We start from the raw sequence: 19,317 nt of genomic DNA, 5'->3' as shown, positions 1-19,317 counted from the left end.
ATTTTGAGCAATTGTCATTTTAATCCATTAAGTTTTTAATTTGTCATTTTTTGTTTAAATCATTTTTTTTTTAATGTTAGAAATGTGAAATGACATCTATGGGGGTAAAAAACAATCAACAACTATTCGTTGAGATTGTAAAAGATCTACACAACTAATTTTTAAAGAAAATGAAATGATCCACAATAGGAAGCCTAAGCAACAGATTAAAGATGAAAAGTGATCGAATCAAATACATAGTCATGGTGGTAAAGTTCCCGAGATACATGAGATATGTTCAAGGATTGAAAACCCTTAGAACTCTCTCTCTTCTTTCCTCTTTCTCTCTCTTGTTCTTGCCTAAACTTTTTCTCCTTAATTTTTCTGACAGCCTCTCTCTTGCCCCCTCCTCCTTTTATAGCTGTCTATCCCATCCTTCTTCTGCTCTACCATCTTTTGATCATGAAGGAGGGCTTTTGGGGATACTTCTATTGTTCAAGTCAGTCATTCAATATTGAATGTGGCTAACATTAGGTGAAGGGCATCATTAATACGGAGGTGATTACCGCATTGGTTCCTTTGTCCTCTTTGCCATGTCTCTCAGGGTAAGTTTGAATAGAAGGACACCTCAATTTAGAAGGGAACTAGTTAGCTACGGCACCTTCATTACTTCAGGAGGAGAGTTTTGCAAGTCACCTTGGGGAAGGATTTTGCTACGGATTTCCACGATGATAAGCCTAGATGGCTTCTTTCTACTTAGTAGGCTATTTTACTTAAAAATTGAATTGAAACTGAAATGAAAAGAATGAATGTTTTTTTTTTCTTTTTTTTTCAATAGAGAGATTATATCTTGTAGAATGTAAAGTGTATTTTTGCATAGTTTTATTATTGACAAATTAAATAATGATTCCACCAAATCTTACTGTCTTTATAATAGTATTGATCAATTAAGTTATTAATTGTGTGGTGTCCTAAGCATCCACATTCTATGTTGGGGGGCTATATACATCCCCGCCCAATTTTTAATTTTTAAAAAATATATATTTATTACTTTTTAAATGTTGGGACCCTCTAGAAATAAGAATTGGGGTTTTTTTTAAAGGGCTAACCCAATGAATATTTTTGGGGGGGGGGGGGGGATGGGGGAAGAGGGGGAGGGGGGATTTGCACTTGCATCGGCTTAAATTTTTAATCAATTATGACTTTGAAGAGTGAAGACTATATTAGTTCAATTAGATTATTTTTATTTGGTTTTTTGGTAGACATATTGATTTTTTTTTTTTTTTAACTAAATTTCCTAAGAAATTCATTATGAAGTGATAATAAATAAATGTTATTCTATGAAATATTGTCACCAAGCACACTTTTGGTGATATGTTGATGATTTTTTTATGTAGTATATTTATGAGTTATGGTTTTCTCTAATTTGAAAATTCAAGATATATATGTAATTGTAAAATTGTCTGTGTGCACACTTTTCATTTGTTTTGAATAGTGTTTTGATACCATAATTCAAGCTCTAAACAAAATTTGTTAGGGCTCTATTGTGCCCTAAGTGTGAATCTTATCATTGGGTGAGTCTATTTACTGTAATTACCCTTTAAATAATTTCTTGCACAAATAGATCATATTCAAGTGTCAACTGTATTTACAATTTGAATTTTATCTTGACTAGTGTATTAATTCCATAATTCAATCCACAAACAAAAATTGTCAAGACTTTTATCATGCCCTAAGCATTAATCTTATACATAGATATAGTTATGTTTGAGATAATTTTTGCACATGCACATCAAATTTAAAACAATCTCTCTCCTTCTCTAACAAAAGGCATAAAATTGGAAAAACAACCAAACAATAGGAAACAAAATTAAAAGTAAGATAAAACAATATGACTTTGAAGACATGATAATTACATTAGATTTTTGTACATGTTTTTTTTTTTTTTTACAAGATAGAATTCTACTCTAGTCTAATCTAAGTGTATATGTGTGTGAAGTTTCCTCCTAGAGACTTAAACCCCGGCCCTTACCCCCCCACACTCCAGTAACCATCACACCAAGGTGGTCAAATTGATTGTTGTTGAGCATAACTTTTATGAGAGATAATGAGATTTTTTTTTTTGGTAATTTTGTACATATATATAGCAAATTAAACAACATTTATATAATACTTAGACTTTAGAAATATGATAATATATATAACATGTTGATATTTTTTGCATATAGTATATTTATGAGTTAATATTTTCTCTAGTTTGAAAATTTAAGATATGTACGTATGTACATAATTGTGTGTGTGCGCACAAGCGTGCGCGCATTCTCGGTTTGTCTTGGCTAGTGTATCAATACCATAATTCAAATCCCCAAACAAAAAATATTTTAGGGCTCCTACCTTATTTGAAGCATGAATTTTATATATTAGCAAATCTATGTTGAGATAATCTCTTGCACAAAAATATTGGATGTCAAGTGTGTATGTCCACTTTAAGTTTGTCTTAACTAATGTATCAATACCATAATTCAATCCACAAGAAAAATTTGTCAAGGCTCTTGCCCTACCATAAGACACATGGAAAAACAAATGGTATCAAAAAAGTCGTCGCGGTCAATAATGGTCCAGTCGTCTTGCCTTTTGTTTTGGTACCAGCTATGTACCTGTCATCGAGTGGGTTTGTCGTAGTAGGTTGTTCTATTGCTACCCTTAGCGGTTTGGTGGATTGTTTATGTGTTGTTCTAGCTTGGTTTAGTGTCTATGTGTTGTTGTATGTACTGTAGTTGAGTTGTGCTTGTACTGTTTATGTTTATCTAATATATCCTCTGTTTATGCCGAAAAAATGGAAAAAAAAAAAAAAAAAAGAAAAAAAAAAGAAAGAAAAGAAAAGATAAAATGGAGAATGTGTCTATTTGGTAAAACCGCAACATGTAGGACAAAAGTTTTATTATAGTTTAATTAAAAGTTTTAAAATTTAGAAATTAATTTGAAACCACTCTTAAGTTAGACAAGAATTTTGTAATTTATCAAAATCTTTAATAAATTGTAGCCACTTGGTGCAAGTAGAGTGCAACCACTTTTATTATATAGTACATAATCTTATACGCTATAGATCATTAGGTCAAATGATATTTTCTGATATTTTCAATGATCGTATATCTCTCTCTCTCTCTCTCTTTATATGCACAAGGGAAAAAAGAGTACTCCTATACGGTTTTGCACATAAAAGGTCTATGGTAGCATAGAAGTATTTATTTGTATATATATATTTTTTGTACTTCTCGAATTGTAGGATCATAAATGAAATTATATATATATATATATATATATATTTTTTTTTTTAGTTTTAAACGTACTAAAAGTTTACCTACAAATCAGTATGTAGAAAAATTCCTCCAATCTAGTATGTGGCAATTGATAAAACCATCTACATGTACTTTTAGTAATATAACATATTTAATGAACCATGTGACTTGTTTGAATAACATATGTGAATAGTTTTATGAGTCATCACATAATGGATTGAAGCTAGTGGTGGAGTCAAAAAAAATTCTTTGGGGGCCATACTAACTTTAATCTTATATGTGTGTGTGTGTCTATGTATGTCCATTGTAAATTTGTATGTAATTACTCTAACTCTAAAAAGCACATAACTACAATCTTAAGAAGAAGAAAAAATCAAGTCGATAACATTTATATGCAGAATAATTTGAAAATTTATATGACATTTATTTTTAACAATTTGCTTACAATACATTGGACCAAGAATATGAGTAAATCAATTACAAATTGGAAACATGTCATCAAAACAATTGAAAACTAAGTGCCATTATTTTATGGTCAATTGGAAAACAATTTATGGTTTATCAACATTTTTAGTCATCCCAAACACCTGTAAATACAAAAAAATGTTTTCCGAAAATCTATTTCAGTTGAATCAAACACAATCTAAATGGAATAATAACAAAAGGATCATAGTTGGAGAGATATTCTTACATTTGACACATGCAAAAAAACTCTGCTTATGCTATATATATACACTTTGACATATATTTTGGGAGGATCATAACTTATACTAGAGTTCAAACATTATAAAAAAAATTGAGGGGGTCAAGTAGTATTTTTTGTAAGGGCTATACTTGTAAATATACCATATCATATGGAGAAATAAAGGAATTTCAAAAAGTTTAGGGGACATTGGCCCCCTTGGTCTACATGTGGCTCTGTCACTAGGTTGAAAGAGATCCCTCTAAATTGATTTAAAAACAAAAATTTTCCTATAAATATAACTGTTGAGAAAAAAAATAATTCTTCTTTTTTTTTTCTTTTTTCTTTCTAAATTTTTACAAGGAATTAAGGACTAGTCAAGTTCAACCTTAAAGGGAAAGCTAGTTCCAAGAGGCCTTTGGCCATTGGCCATTACATGGCTATTAGGGTATTAGTATTCGGAGTTGTAAATCTCTGAATATCATATTTTTTAGCATTGTGACACAAAATACATGCATACCCAGATATGTATTTGCTAAAACTTTTACAATACTACTACAGTAGGCTTTTACATATACAAGTTACTATTCACCAATTGTGAACTTAAATTTCATTTTTTTATTACTCGCTCTCTCTCCTTTGTCTTTCACAATCTCACTCACTCCCCTTTCACAGTAGACTTCTACATATATTGTTGTAGACTTTCTCTCCTCTATTTTTATATTATTTTTGTTTTACTTTATATTATTTTAATAGGTGGTATTGTAAAATAAAAATTGGGATGTTAGGTGTATTATAAAATGATATGGTATAATAGATGAAGTAGCTTTTGAGATGAAAAAATATAATAGTTTAAAGATACCAGATGCTAATGTTCTAATTGGTTAAGTTCCAAGGACAAAAATCCACTTTCAGTTAAGAACATGTAGTACCCGTTTGGATTCAACTTAATCCTGTGTCTACGTTTTGCAACAACGTTTTCAATCCTTTTTTTTTTTTCCTGCGCGTGAACAGTGATTTTACTGTTCACGGGTCCCACGACACTATTCACACATTTAAAAATTATTTTACTACAGTGTTTTTAATTTTCAGTTTCAGCAACAATAAGTTCAATCCAAACGGACTTGTAATATTTTCTTTTTATGTAAAAGAAGAATGTACAATATGCAAGAGTTTTTTAGTTTATCGGGTTGACGGCTCATGATATTTTTAATAAAGATATTTAAGATTTAAATATGAGATTCCTAATTATTGATGTATATAAAATAAAAAAAAAATGTGTTAATACAATGTATAGTTGTAGACACCCCATTTTACAACTTGCATTTAACCAATCGGTAGATCTTCAGATTTGTGATACAAAACAAATCTTGATGTTCTGACGATCATAATGGTATGTCATGGGTTTTGATCAGACCACCTGATCAAAAGTTATCATACAAACAATTTTCAATGATCATGGCTCGCCTATACGATGGGCTTGATTCCTATTCTAAACACTTAATTTTGATTGGTTCTCACACCCTATACGATGGGCTTGATCACATCTTCAATTTTCTCTCAAAATTTCAAATGAGTTCAACATCAAATCTGGTCAAGCCTATCTAATAGGCTTATCCTTTCCCTTTGTTTCAGAAGAAAGATTTTTGAAAAATAAATTGGGTAAAGAAACAGATACAGCCTATGAAAAAATTCAAAAATGCTCAAAAGACGTTACTATTTTCAGCAGCAATTTGAAACACATTTTTGGCATGGATAACGTTGAAATTTGGCTTTCTCTATTTCTGAAAAAGTTGTAGATAATTGAATTTCCTTTCAAAAAACACCCATCTTGAATCAATTGGAATTTTGAGCGGAAAATTAGAGCCAAAATACGAAGCAGGTGCAGCATCATTTCAAAATTTGAATGGGGATTAACACCAAATCCGTCCCAGATCATTTAAACAGGTTATCTCCTCCCTTAGCTTCAGAAGAAAGCTAATAACTTAGCTTTAAAGCTAAGCCATCCCTTCCCCTATAAATAGAGAAGACCTCTTCCATTCTCTGGACCCCAAAATTCCCTCTAGAGAGCTAGTGAGAAAGTAGAAAAAAAAGCTATTGAGCAACCATTGTTCTTACTTTGGTTATAGTTGAGTACTTCCTTGCTTTCTTCCTAGCCCTTTAGGTGATCATTTCCCCTTTTAATTTATGCTGGTAAGTAGTTAACTTTTTTTAATTCTTTATACATGCTAGAATAAATGCTTACAAATCATTATTCACTTCTTTTATGCTATGCTTGGATGAACATGCCTATGTCTTATTGGTTTTCTCTTACATGCTTAGATGAACACTTCTAGACCAATACACAATTTTCTTTTGAATGCTTAGATGAGCACTTTTAGGCTAAAACACAATTTTCTCTTTAATACTTAGATGAACATGTCTAGGTAGTTGTTTTACTTTTTTAAATGCTTGAACAAACATGTCAAAGTATTTTTATTTTGTCTAGATAAACATGTCTAGGGCTCTTCATAATTGCTTGGATGATCAAATATGCTTAAAGGTTTTATTTTTATTTGCTTCTCTTTGCAATTATGTTGATGACAAATAACATGACAATTTTGTTTTTCCCTCACATGCTTAGATGAACATGTCTAGGCTAGGAATTCTTTATTTATATTGATGTCTTGGATGAACATGCCATTACCTTCATTTTTGTTATCTAACAAGTTTTATTTTATTTTTTATTTTTTCTCTTTATGTCAAATTCCCCTAACATATGTTTATTTACACTTCCTGCAAATCACATGTTTATATGACATATTCTTTGTATTTGTTTGACATGACATGACATTGGCCACCTTAACCTAGGAGACCGGTTTTACCGGGCGAGATGGGTGCTTAATCCCTTCCCATCTCGTAAATTAGCCTCCGAACCAAGATCAAGGGTTCTAGACAATGCTCTTGTATTTACAATTTTACTTTTTTTTAGAATGTAACTAGGAAATAAAGCAATGTAATTTACTTTTCTTAGATTGTACCTAAGACAAAAAGCATTGTAAATTTTTGTTACAAAATTCGATGTAAATTGTCATATACATTAATACAACAGAAGTATTTTTCATTAAAGGTTTTCTTGTTTTTCCTTTTTAAATAAAATAAGTGGCAACTCCATGTAAAACCCTCGATCTAGGGGGGGAACACATTTTTACAATAGTAACAACTTACAATTTTTTCCTTCCACCAAAATAAAAGAGTTTTATTATCTCAATTAATAAAATTTATTGTTATCAAATAAGATATTTGAGATTTAATCATTATAAAACAGATGTCATAGGTTAAAATTCTATTGAATCCATCAAAAAATAAAAATGAATTTTTCCAAGATTTTGCTCAAACCCATGATGGAGCCAATAAAAATAAATAAATTCCTGGTGGTGGGGCATCCCCCCTTCTCCTTTTTTTTTTTTTTTTTTTTTTTTTTTCATTGGATATTCCCAAAGGATGTTCTATTCCACCGAGACAGCCCTCCTTGCTAGCACTCAAATTTGGGCTTTGTGATCTTTACATTTGTTCCCTAAATGAGAATGAGACTATGCTTTCTTTTATTATTATTATTATTATTTTTTTTTTTTTTTTTTTTTTTTGGGTTACGAGACTATGCTTTCAAAGAGATAGATCTGGCATAATAATAGCCATTGCCTTTTTTTTTTTACTCAATAAATCACTGAGTTTTTGGCTGACAATTTAGTTATTCTTAGATTGAAAAGAAAGTTATTAAGAATTTTACAACGAAAATGAAAAATCATAGTTAAGCATATAACTTTGGTATGAAATGTTAAGCTACTTTTTAGAGATATTTTGCATAAAGAAGTGGTATGTCCATAATATTTTCACAATAAATCATAAATAATAGGTTGTTATGGGTTGTAATTGGTGAATAAAAAAGTAATTTTAGTGGTAGATTCAAATTAAAACTAATAACAATTTACCACTTATAATTTGTTTAAAAATGTTGTAAAAATAATGTGGAAGTGTTTATAATGAATTAAATTTTTATATCCTCATTAGAATTTAGGAAGATAATAATCCTCAATTTTGATAATCCAAACAATTAAAACCATAAAAAATACAAGGAAATGAAAATTTAAAATTGTCGTTATAAATATGCTGTCATATATCTTCCTTGTGACTCCAATATGAAAGCAACTTTATAGTATAAACATTAATATTTAGGGTCATATTCAGGGACGGAACCAGGATTCATATCTGAGGGGGGCAAAGCTTAAAACCAAAAAAAAAAAATTATGAAAATAAAAACTAATATCTATTTCATATTCAACAAAATACTACCTACAAAATAAATATTTCTTAAACATTTCATATTATAAAACACATCAACAAAGTATAACATACAAAATAAGTGTTTCTTATTTTGTGTGCGATTTTTGTTTAATCCATATATTTTATTTATTTATTTTGGTTGTGTAGTTAAAGGGGCATGAATTTTATTTATTTATTTATTTTCTTGTAGGTCAATATCTAAATATTTTAGAGGAGGAGAGACAAATATATATATATATATATATATAAGGGCAAATCTTAATTTTTTTTATACTAGTTTTTTTTTTGGGGGGGGGGGGGGGAGGGGCAATGGCCCCCCTCTTACATAGTGTAGGTACGTCCCTGGTCATATTTGGGAGCAACTTATTTAGTTGAAATTAAAAAAAATTTATTGTAAAAAACAACTATAAACTAATTGAATGATACAGTAGGATCCATAAAATAATACCAAAAAATGTAATGAAACTCATGAATAGTAGTAAAAATACACACCACCTCACACTTTTGGTGTGGTGGTCACTCTACAAGTATAAATGTTTGTGGGATGTTGGGAGTGAGGGTCGAGGTTCAAGTTTCCAGAGGGAGTTTCACACACATCTACACTTAAATTAGGTTAGAGTAGAAATTCTATCTTGTATTAAAATAAGAAGAAGTAAAAATACGCTAAAAACTCTAATAAGCTATGAGTTTCATCACTTCCCAAACACACTCTTAATCTAAGACTAACGAGTAACAAACAATCGCTTGCACTATGAGTTTGTTTGGGATCCACTTGTTTTACTGAAACTGAAATTTTTTTGTTAAAGGTATTATAGATAAAAGTAAAATTTAATTAAAATAATACAGCAAAACCCATGAATAATACTAAAAAATACAATAAAATTTATAAATAATAATAAAAATAAACTAAATAATAAAATAAACTGAATTTTTTAATTTTTGCTAAACTATTTGTCGCTTCCTTTAGGTTGAAGCATTCATGGTTTAGAAAAAGCCTTTCATTTGAGAATTTCCCTCATATAATTTTATTTTATATTATAAAAAATACCATAGTTTCTCTCTTTTTTCCTTCTTTTTTTTTAATGTATATTCAGAAACAATAATAATAAAAACAGTACCTATCGTCAGCGAAAACAATTATATTGTTTTAAGGAGTAGGTATCTTTTCTCATTAAAAAAAAAAGGAGTAGATATCTCATATCTTTAATGTCTTTTTCTGTCTCCTTTTAACCGTACCAGACTCAGTTCGTCTATCTCACGCGTGCACAAGCACAACTCTACGGAGCAAACAAATAGATTACGCAGTTTCCGTGATAACATAGCAGAGCAGTTACTTTTCCTTTTCGTTTTACACTACCGGTTTAAAGATACTGTTTGTTTACAGTTTGCCAACAAGTTAGAGTCAAACGTGTGGCAAAGTGTCTGTCGGGGTTTGTAAGGATGTAATAGAGGGATGTGATTGGCTTATCAGGCCTGTCTGATCAAACCTAGCTAGTGGACTACACAATTGGACAAGGGGGTAGACTTGAATTGTACCTGAATAGAAACCAAGACCTTTTTTTTTTTTTTTTTTTTTTAAATTACAAAATTCCCATTTTTTTAAGAACAAATAATTTGTTTGGTTTAAAAAAATAAAAACACTAAGAATGTTTACATTAAACAACGTAAAAGTTTTTAGCTATAATTCAATTTCTTCTAATTTTTTTAATCTAAAATGTTTACATTAAACAACGTAAAAGTTCTTAGTTATAATTCAATTTTTTCTATTTCTAATCTATTTTTTTATATACATCATTGGATTTTTTATTTTTTTTATAGGTTAAAATGCAAATTGTACTTTATAAATTTAACTGAAATTCATTTTAGTTCTTTAATTTTGATTTCATTTAATTGAGTCTTTTAAATTTCAAACTTATTCAATTCAGGCATTTTGTCCAATTTCGTTAAAAAATTAAGCAATTAGATAATAAAAAAATTCACATAAAAAATATATGTAAAATATTTTTAAAGATTTTTTTTTCCTGTCAAAAAAATATTTTTTAATTTAATTTTTTAATTAAAATTGAACGAAATGCCTAAATTTAATAGATTTGAAACTTAGAAGATTAATTGAAGAGAAGAAAAGTTAAAGAACTTAAATGAATTTCAATTAATTTGTCCTTCTTTTATATATATATATATATATATATTTGTATTTTATATTTGATGAACCATAAAATATATCGTCCAAACAGTGATAAATGAGCATTACATCTGAAGTATATGCGTTAGAAACGACAGAACGTTACAACAAGTTTTGTAACTGCCAATTATTAAAGACGATTAGCTTAAACAATTGATACGTTACAAAGGCCATAAAGGCTGGTTAATGACATAGTAATAGCAGCCTGTATGAGCTAGTTCCCATAAAAGGGAATTAGACAAACAAGGAAAAGGTACACAAAAAACTCTAGAAACCCAAAAGAAGCATTGATTATGAAATTATTACATGTTGGAGCTATAATTCTAGCTTTACCATAAGAGGGTTTTTTAGGAAACACCCCACTAACCACCACATATTCTTGGTGCGATAATCACTCCACAAGTATAAGTGGTTGTGGGGTGTGTGGGGTAATGACTGATATTCAAGTCTCTAGGAGGGAACTTCACACACATAAAGGCTGGTTAATCTAAAATGTTTACATTAAACAACATAAAAGTTTTTAGCTATAATTCAATTCTTCTATTTTTGTTAATCTATTTTTTTTACATACATCATTGGACTTTTTATTTATTTATTTTTATAGGTTAAAATGCAAATTGTACTTTCTAAATTTGACTAAAATTCATTTTAGTTTTTTAATTTTGATTTCATTTAATTGAGTCTTCTAAATTTCAAATTTATTCAATTCGGGCATTTTGTCCAATTTCGTTAAAAAATTAAGCAATTAAATAATGAAAAAAATTCACATAAAAAATATATGTAAAATATTTTTAAAGAAATTTTTTTTTTCTCATGTTAGAAAAATAATTTTTTAATGAAATTGAACGAAATGCCTAAATTTAATAGATTTGAAACTTAGAAGATTAATTGAAAAGAAGAAAAGTTAGAAGACTAAAATGAATTTCAATTAAACCTAGAAGGTTTGTTTTGTATTTTGTCCTTCTTATATATATATATATATATATATATATATATTTGTATTTTATATTTGATGAACCAGAAAATATATTGTCCAAATAGTGATAAATGAGCATTACATCTGAAGTATGTGCGCTAGAAACGATAGAACGTTACAACAAGTTTTGTAACTGCTAATCCTTAAAAACGATTAGCTCAAACAACTGATACGTTACAAAGGCCATAAAGTCTGGTTAATGACATAGTAACAGCAGCCTGCATGAGCTAGTCCCCATAAAAGGAATTAGACAAGCAAGGAAAAGGTACACAAAAAACTCTAGAAACCCAAAAGAAGCATTGATTACGAAATTATTACGTGTTGGAGCTATAATTCTGGCTCTACTATCGGAGGGTTTTTTAGGAAACACCCCACTGGCACTGACTACCACATATCCTTGGTGCTATAGTCACTCCACAAGTATAAGTAGTTATGAGGTGTGGGGGGTTAATGGTCGATGTTCAAGTCTCTAGGATGGAGTTTCACACACATAAATGCTAGTTAATCTAAAATGTTTATGTGGAGCCAGTGAATTTGTGACCCTGACCCACTTTACATTAGGGCCCAAGGCCCGAGCTGAGGAGGGATATAGTTGAGGACCTACAATGAAAGTCCAAATAGCCTTGAGACATAGCCGAGGATGACTCTGTCCTCAGCATCCCCAAGGCACTTCTAAAAGAAAGGGCAAGAACGGCATAGGAACAGTTTTGGGAAGAATCGAACACGTCCGCGTTGATAGAGAAAGGACCCCTGGACAATATGGCGACAAAGGACAAAGAAAAGGCTGCCATTACTGCAATTAAATACTCTGCACTAGACAGAGCAATGATTTTCAGCTTTTACAACCCCCCCAACCACTTTGGATATGGGCTGATGGGACAAGTATCAGCCCTGAAAAGTTGAACCTACACGTGGACGTTGGAGGAGGGGTAAAGGCTAATATAAAAGGAGAAGTAAGCAGTCCAGAAAGGGGGGTTGGAAAAAAATGCCAAGAACCAAAGCCTCCCAGACCGTACCGAGGAGAAAGACTTCTCAGGCGAACATGGTTTAGTTCTGTATGAACACCATGACTAACCATCGTCCAGTGACCAAGGCCTAACCTTTCAAGCCCACGCTCTACAAATTATATTGTTTGGGCCCTTAACGTGCGAATCCAATATCACTTTGGGGTTGTTACAAATTGAGTCCTTACAATTTACATTAAATAACATAAAAGTTTTTAGCTATAATTCAATTTCTTCTATTTTTGTTAATCTATTTTTTTACATACATCGTTGGACTTTTTTTATTTTTTTATTTTTTTTATAGGTTAAAATGCAAATTGTACTTTCTAAATTTAACTAAAATTCATTTTAGTTTTTTAATTTTGATTTCATTTAATTGAGTCTTCTAAATTTCAAATTTATTCAATTCGGGCATTTTGTCCAATTTCGTTAAAAAATTAAGCAATTAAATAATGAAAAAAATTCACATAAAAAATATATGTAAAATATTTTTAATGATTTTTTTTCTCATGTCATAAAAATATATTTTTTTAATTTAATTTTTTAATGAAATTGAACGAAATGCTTGAATTTAATAGATTTGAAACTTAGAAGATTAATTGAAAGAAAGAAAAGTTAGAGGACTAAAATGAATTTCAATTAAACCTAGAAGGTCTGTTTTGTATTTTGTCCTTCTTATATATATATATATATATATATATATATTTGTATTTTATATTTGATGAACCAGAAAATATTTCGTCCAAACAGTGATAAATGAGCATTACATCTGAAGTATGTGTGCTAGAAACGACAGAATGTTACAACAAGTTTTGTAACTGGTAATCATTAAAGACGATTAGCTCAAACAACTGATACATTACAAAGGCCATAAAGGCTGGTTAATGACATAGTAATAGTAGACTGCATAAGCTAGTCCCCATAAAAGGGAATTAGACAAACAAGGAAAAGGTACACAAAAAACTCTAGAAACCCAAAAGAAGCATCGATTACGAAATTATTACGTGTTGGAGCTATAATTCTGGCTCTACCGTTGGAGGGTTTTTTAGGAAACACCTCATTGACCACCACGCATCCTTGATGCGATAGTCACTCCACAAGTATAAGTGGTTGTTGGGTGTGATGGGGTAATGACCGATATTCAAATCTCTAGGAGGGAGTTTCACACACATAAAAGCTGGCTAATCTAAAATGTTTACATTAAACAACATAAAAGTTTTTAGCTATAATTCAATTTCTTCTATTTTTGTTAATCTATGTTTTTACGTACATCATTGGACTTTTTATTTTTATTTTATAGGTTAAAATGCAAATTGTACTTTCTAAATTTGACTAAAATTCATTTTAGTTTTTTAATTTTGATTTCATTTAATTGAGTCTTCTAAATTTCAAATTTATTCAATTTGGGCATTTTGTTCAATTTCGTTAAAAAATTAAGCAATTAAATAATGAAAAAAATTCACATAAAAAATATATGTAAAATATTTTTAAAGAATTTTTTTCTCATGTCAGAAAAATATTTTTTTAATTTAATTTTTTAATGAAATTGAACGAAATGCCTGAATTTAATAGATTGAAACTTAGAAGATTAATTGAAAAGAAGAAAAGTTAGAGGACTAAAATCAATTTCAATTAAACCTAGAAGGTCTGTTTTGTATTTTGTCCTTCTTTTATATATATATATTTGTATTTTATATCTGATGAACCAGAAAATATATCATCCAAATAGTGATAAATGAGCATTACATCTGAAGTATGTGCGCTAGAAACAACAGAACGTTACAACAAGTTTCGTAATTGCTAATAATTAAAGACGATTAGCTCAAACAGCTGATACATTACAAAGGCCATAAAGGCTGGTTAATGACATAGTAACAGTAGCCTGCATGAGCTAGTACCCATAAAAGGGAATTAGACAAACAAGTAAAAGGTACACAAAAAACTCTAGAAACCCAAAAGAAGCATTGATTACGAAATTATTACGTGTTGGAGCTATAATTCTGGCTCTACTATCGGAGGGTTTTTTAGGAAACACCCCATTGACCACCACACATCCTTGGTGCAATAGTCACTCCACAAGTATAAGTGGTTGTGGGATGTGGGGGGTAATGACCGATGTTTAAGTTTCTAGGTGGGAGCTTCACACACATAAAAGCTGGTTAATCTAAAATTTTTACATTAAACAACATAAAAGTTTTTAGCTATAATTCAATTTCTTCTATTTTTGTTAATCTATTTTTTTACATACATCATTGGACTTTTTATTTATTTATTTTCTAGGTTAAAATGCAAATTGTACTTTCTAAATTTGACTAAAATTCATTTTAGTTTTTTAATTTTGATTTCATTTAATTGAGTCTTCTAAATTTCAAATTTATTCAATTCGGGCATTTTGTCCAATTTCGTTAAAAAATTAAGCAATTAAATAATGGAAAAAATTCACATAAAAAATATATGTAAAATATTTTTAAAGATTTTTTTTCTCATGTCAGAAAAATATTTTTTTAATTTAATTTTTAATGAAATTGAACGAAATGCTTGAATTTAATAGATTTGAAACTTAGAAGATTAATTGAAAGGAAGAAAAGTTAAAGGACTAAAATGAATTTCAATTAAACCTAGAAGGTCTATTTTGTATTTTGGCATTCTTTTATATATATATATATATATATATATATATATTTGTATTTTATATTTGATGAACCAAAAAATATATCGTCCAAATAGTGATAAATGACCATTACATCTGAAGTATGTGCGCTAGAAACGGCAAAACATTACAACAAGTTTTGTAATTGCTAATCATTAAAGACGATTAGCTCAAACAACTGATACGTTACAAAGGCCATAAAGGTTGGTTAATGACATAGTAACAGCAGCCTATATGAGCTAGTCCCCATAAAAGGGAATTAGAAAAAAACAAGGAAAAGGTACACAAAAAACTCTAGAAACCCAAAAGAAGCATTGATTACGAAATTATTTAGTGTTGGAGCTATAATTCGGATTTTACCATTGGAGGGTTTTTTAGGAAACACCCCATTGATTACCACACATCCTTAATGCGATGGTCACTCTATAAGTATAAGCGATTGTAGGGTGTGGAGGGTAAGGGTCGAGATTCAAGTCTTCAGGAGAGAACTTCACACACATATACACTTTAGATTAAACTAGAATAGAATTTATATATTGCATAAAAAAGGAAACACCCCACTGTTGTTTTCTTCACCAAAATCTCTTTTTCCCTTTTTGCAGGCATTAGAAGAAGCTGTTGGCTTCGTTGAATGAATAACAAACCGAAGTTTTCGGACATCATCAATATTCATATTCATATCCACAGTCACCTCATTCTACTTTCCAAAATCTTGATGGAAATGGTATAATCAAATGTAAAGTACTTTCCTTTCAAAAGAGGAAGGAATCATTTATTTAAAATTTTCATTTTGGCATTAATTCCAATATGAAAAATTTCATTTTATTCTAATTATTTGAAATGTTATCGTCAAAGATCGGCCTTATATTGGTCATTAAGCTTGAACTTTTTGTCTTCCAAATTTTATGTTTAATTTTCTCAACACTCTTTTATAAGTTTCAAGTATATATTTTGAATTCTTAATTCTAAGTTTTTTCTCTCACTATTTCATGCAAGATTTTTAGATGGGTATATCGGAAAGCAATTAATGTTGAAAGGTATTTTTTCAAGGCCTCATTGGTTTAATAGCTCGCCTTTAATGAACTCACAAACTCCGATATTTTTTTTTTTTTTTTTTTTTTTTTTTTTTGGTGAAAGGGAAAATGCATTAAAACAAACAAATTCCGATTTCTTTGATCATGTGCTGTTATATACACAAGCGGCTTTGCCACTATTTTTTTTTTTTTTTTGGATAAGGTAAGTTAAGTTAAACTCAGACACGGGGGAGGGGGAAGTAAGGCCCACAAGGCTTTGCCACAAAGTTTTTTGTTGGTAAAGAAAAATGGGGCTTAGCCACTAATAAGTTAGTCACAACTTAAATGGGTTTCCGATTTCTTTACCCATTAATTAAATAGCCTAATGAACTCACAACTTTCTTTGCTTGTAGGCGGTAGCATCCAAACAACATCTCCTTTAAAAAATCCCAAAATTTTCCCTCGTTGTGTGTGTCCCTTGGCCAAAGAAAAAATTCACATTTTTTTCTTTGCTCTCCCTCATGCACACACACACACTACCTTATTGCATAGTACAAAATTTTATTTTGTTAAATAAATTAAAGATTATTCCTTAGACTCTTAGTGTATACAAATAATTTTAGAAAACATAAATTATAGACAAATCAATTAGTTTAATATAAATCAAATAATCAATATCAATTGTGTTTGCCTTAACATATGCAATATAGTACAAGAGAAATATAATATTGACAAAACCTAAATGAGAACTCTTTTTTTTTTTTTTTTTTTAATGGATAACAAAGTAGAACATGTCCATAACTTTTACCCATTATAATCATAGCACCATTTCTTCCATTGTTTGAAAAAAAAAATCTATGCAATCTTATATCCCTGAAATGAAGGGGGCATCAAGTAAAATGTATGCATAGCTTTTTTTTTTCTTCTTAAAAAAATATTCTTAGTAAAATGAGGGGAAAATTTGAAAAACAATGCGGCCATGTCTCCCCTCCCTCTGCCCTTAACCTGAAGAGTTTATATGAAAAAATAAGTGTTGGGTTATAAATTAACTTCAGTTAAATTAATCAATTGCCCGAGTTGATTAATTAGTTAAATGCAATGGTCCAATTACAATTTTCTGGGCATAACCATATTGCCAAAAGTACATTTCATGCATGGAAAAATCAAATTCAAGACACAATGATATGGTCACGATGGATAAAATCTAGACAAAAAAAAAAAAAAAAAACCCCAATGAGTGATAAGAATCCACTAACAATATTGAGATTACAAGTACAATTGTAAAAGGAATATACCTGATCCCAAAGAACCTATTTACAATAGATTCTACCAAGCTATCCAAGTGCAGCTCTAATTCAGTTAGACTATTCTTTGTAGTGATCGTCTTTGTTGTGCACAAATACCCAATTCGTGATTGACTTTACAATCAACTTTCTTGATTGTATAAGTTGTCGGTGCAGATATCTTCACAACAAACACACTCTAACATTGAATTGGAAGTAGCTCGGTACAAGAAACCCAAGGCACATAAGGTCGTAGAAACTTCTCACAATATGCATGTGTTCTTCTTATGATGACAACTCAAAATATGCTTTTATACCTTTGGGAACTCAAGTGCATGGATCCAAATGGGCCAAGTCATCATGGCTGAAATTGAAAGTTTAGCTTCAAAATTTTCATAGCTTGATTGGTTGAGAGGGGTTGAGCAAAGAGTTGAGGACCATTAAACCTCAATCGATCGAGTAGAGACGAGTAGGAGTTGAGACCACTGAATCTTCATTGTTTTTAGTAGAATCTCGATCATTCTTCTTGTGTCTTCAACATAGTTTTTCCAACCCAATTATAGACACTTAAAACCAGTGGCGGAGCTAGGATTTCAATTTAGGGGGGGCAATATTAAAAGAGAAAAGATTGAAAGTAAAATTATTCTAAAAAATAGCAATTCAATATTAATAACAAATAAATAAGCAATTATATGCTAATGTAATTGTCATTTGTCACACACAATTTAATACAAATGTAAACTTTAATTTATTTTTTTATACTTAGTTTAATTTACTCAAATGCCCTCAATGTAAATAGTTAATTAATGATAACCAAATTGAGAAATTAACTTGAATGCATACAGTTTAATCATATAATTTGATGATTTCTTCAAAGAAAAAATAAATCAATACAAAAGTGTTAAGAATATGACAATATGCCTACAAAGTTGTATACGTGTCTCATTGTCAGGAATGCTTTTAAAAAACTAAGTAAAATTCAATTTTCTTCTTTAATTCTTCTAAGTAGTTAAAATTTTGGATTATAACAAAAATTCAAAATTTGAAATTGTGAAGAGAAGGAAGAGAATGATTAGTAGATGCTCTAAGGTTTCCTTTAACAATTAGTCTAGAGTCACCATTTTTTTTTTTCTTTTCACAATCATTGAGCTGACAATTTGTAAATGTAGACAATAAAATAATGTCAATGATAAACCAAAATGAAAATAAATAACATCTCCAAAGTTGTGGAATTTGTTGCAGAAAATATTTTGTTTAGCATTGCTCGCTTTTCAGTAGTGTACTTCTACTAATGTGTATAAAGGCATGGGAGAGTTTTTTAATTTTTTTAAAATTTGTGGGACTGGCACCTACTATTTAATCTTGATTCTAGAGTCCATGACTTACCGTGAGGAGAATACTAGTTTTTTGCTTTTGAGAAGTTTTCTGTCAGTGGATGGTGCAAACTACTTTCAACTATAATAAGAGTATATTATACATGATTTTTTTGGTGAGCTTAGGGGGGGCAACTGCCCCCTCTTGCCCCCCCTTGGCTCCGCCCCTGCTTAAAACTAAGACTCAAATACATTAAAAGTGCGGCTTGACTAGGATTTTCCAACACAACATTTGACCCTAACACTAAGGACCTATCCCACTCCAAGACCTTAAGTTGCTTCCCTAAATAGTATTTAAATCCTTTTGTTATGTTGGTGCAAATACAATAAAAAATAAAAAATAAAAAATACAATATTTTTTCTTGAAAAATCTTAACACAATTGAACGGAGGCACATATATCTTACTGTCTATAAGGAGATTTAAGTCCTTTTAATTGGCAAATCCCAAAATTGGTGCAGCAAACTTTCTCTTGACTTGTCTCCTCTAAGATACCAACAATGTTATTTGGCTCAAATGAATTCTACACAAATTGTTTGAATTGAAAGCTCCAC

This window comes from Quercus robur, chromosome 2 (assembly GCF_932294415.1).
Source record: "Quercus robur chromosome 2, dhQueRobu3.1, whole genome shotgun sequence".
In the NCBI taxonomy this organism is placed as follows: Eukaryota; Viridiplantae; Streptophyta; class Magnoliopsida; order Fagales; family Fagaceae; genus Quercus; species Quercus robur.
This window is presented reverse-complemented; position numbering follows the sequence as displayed.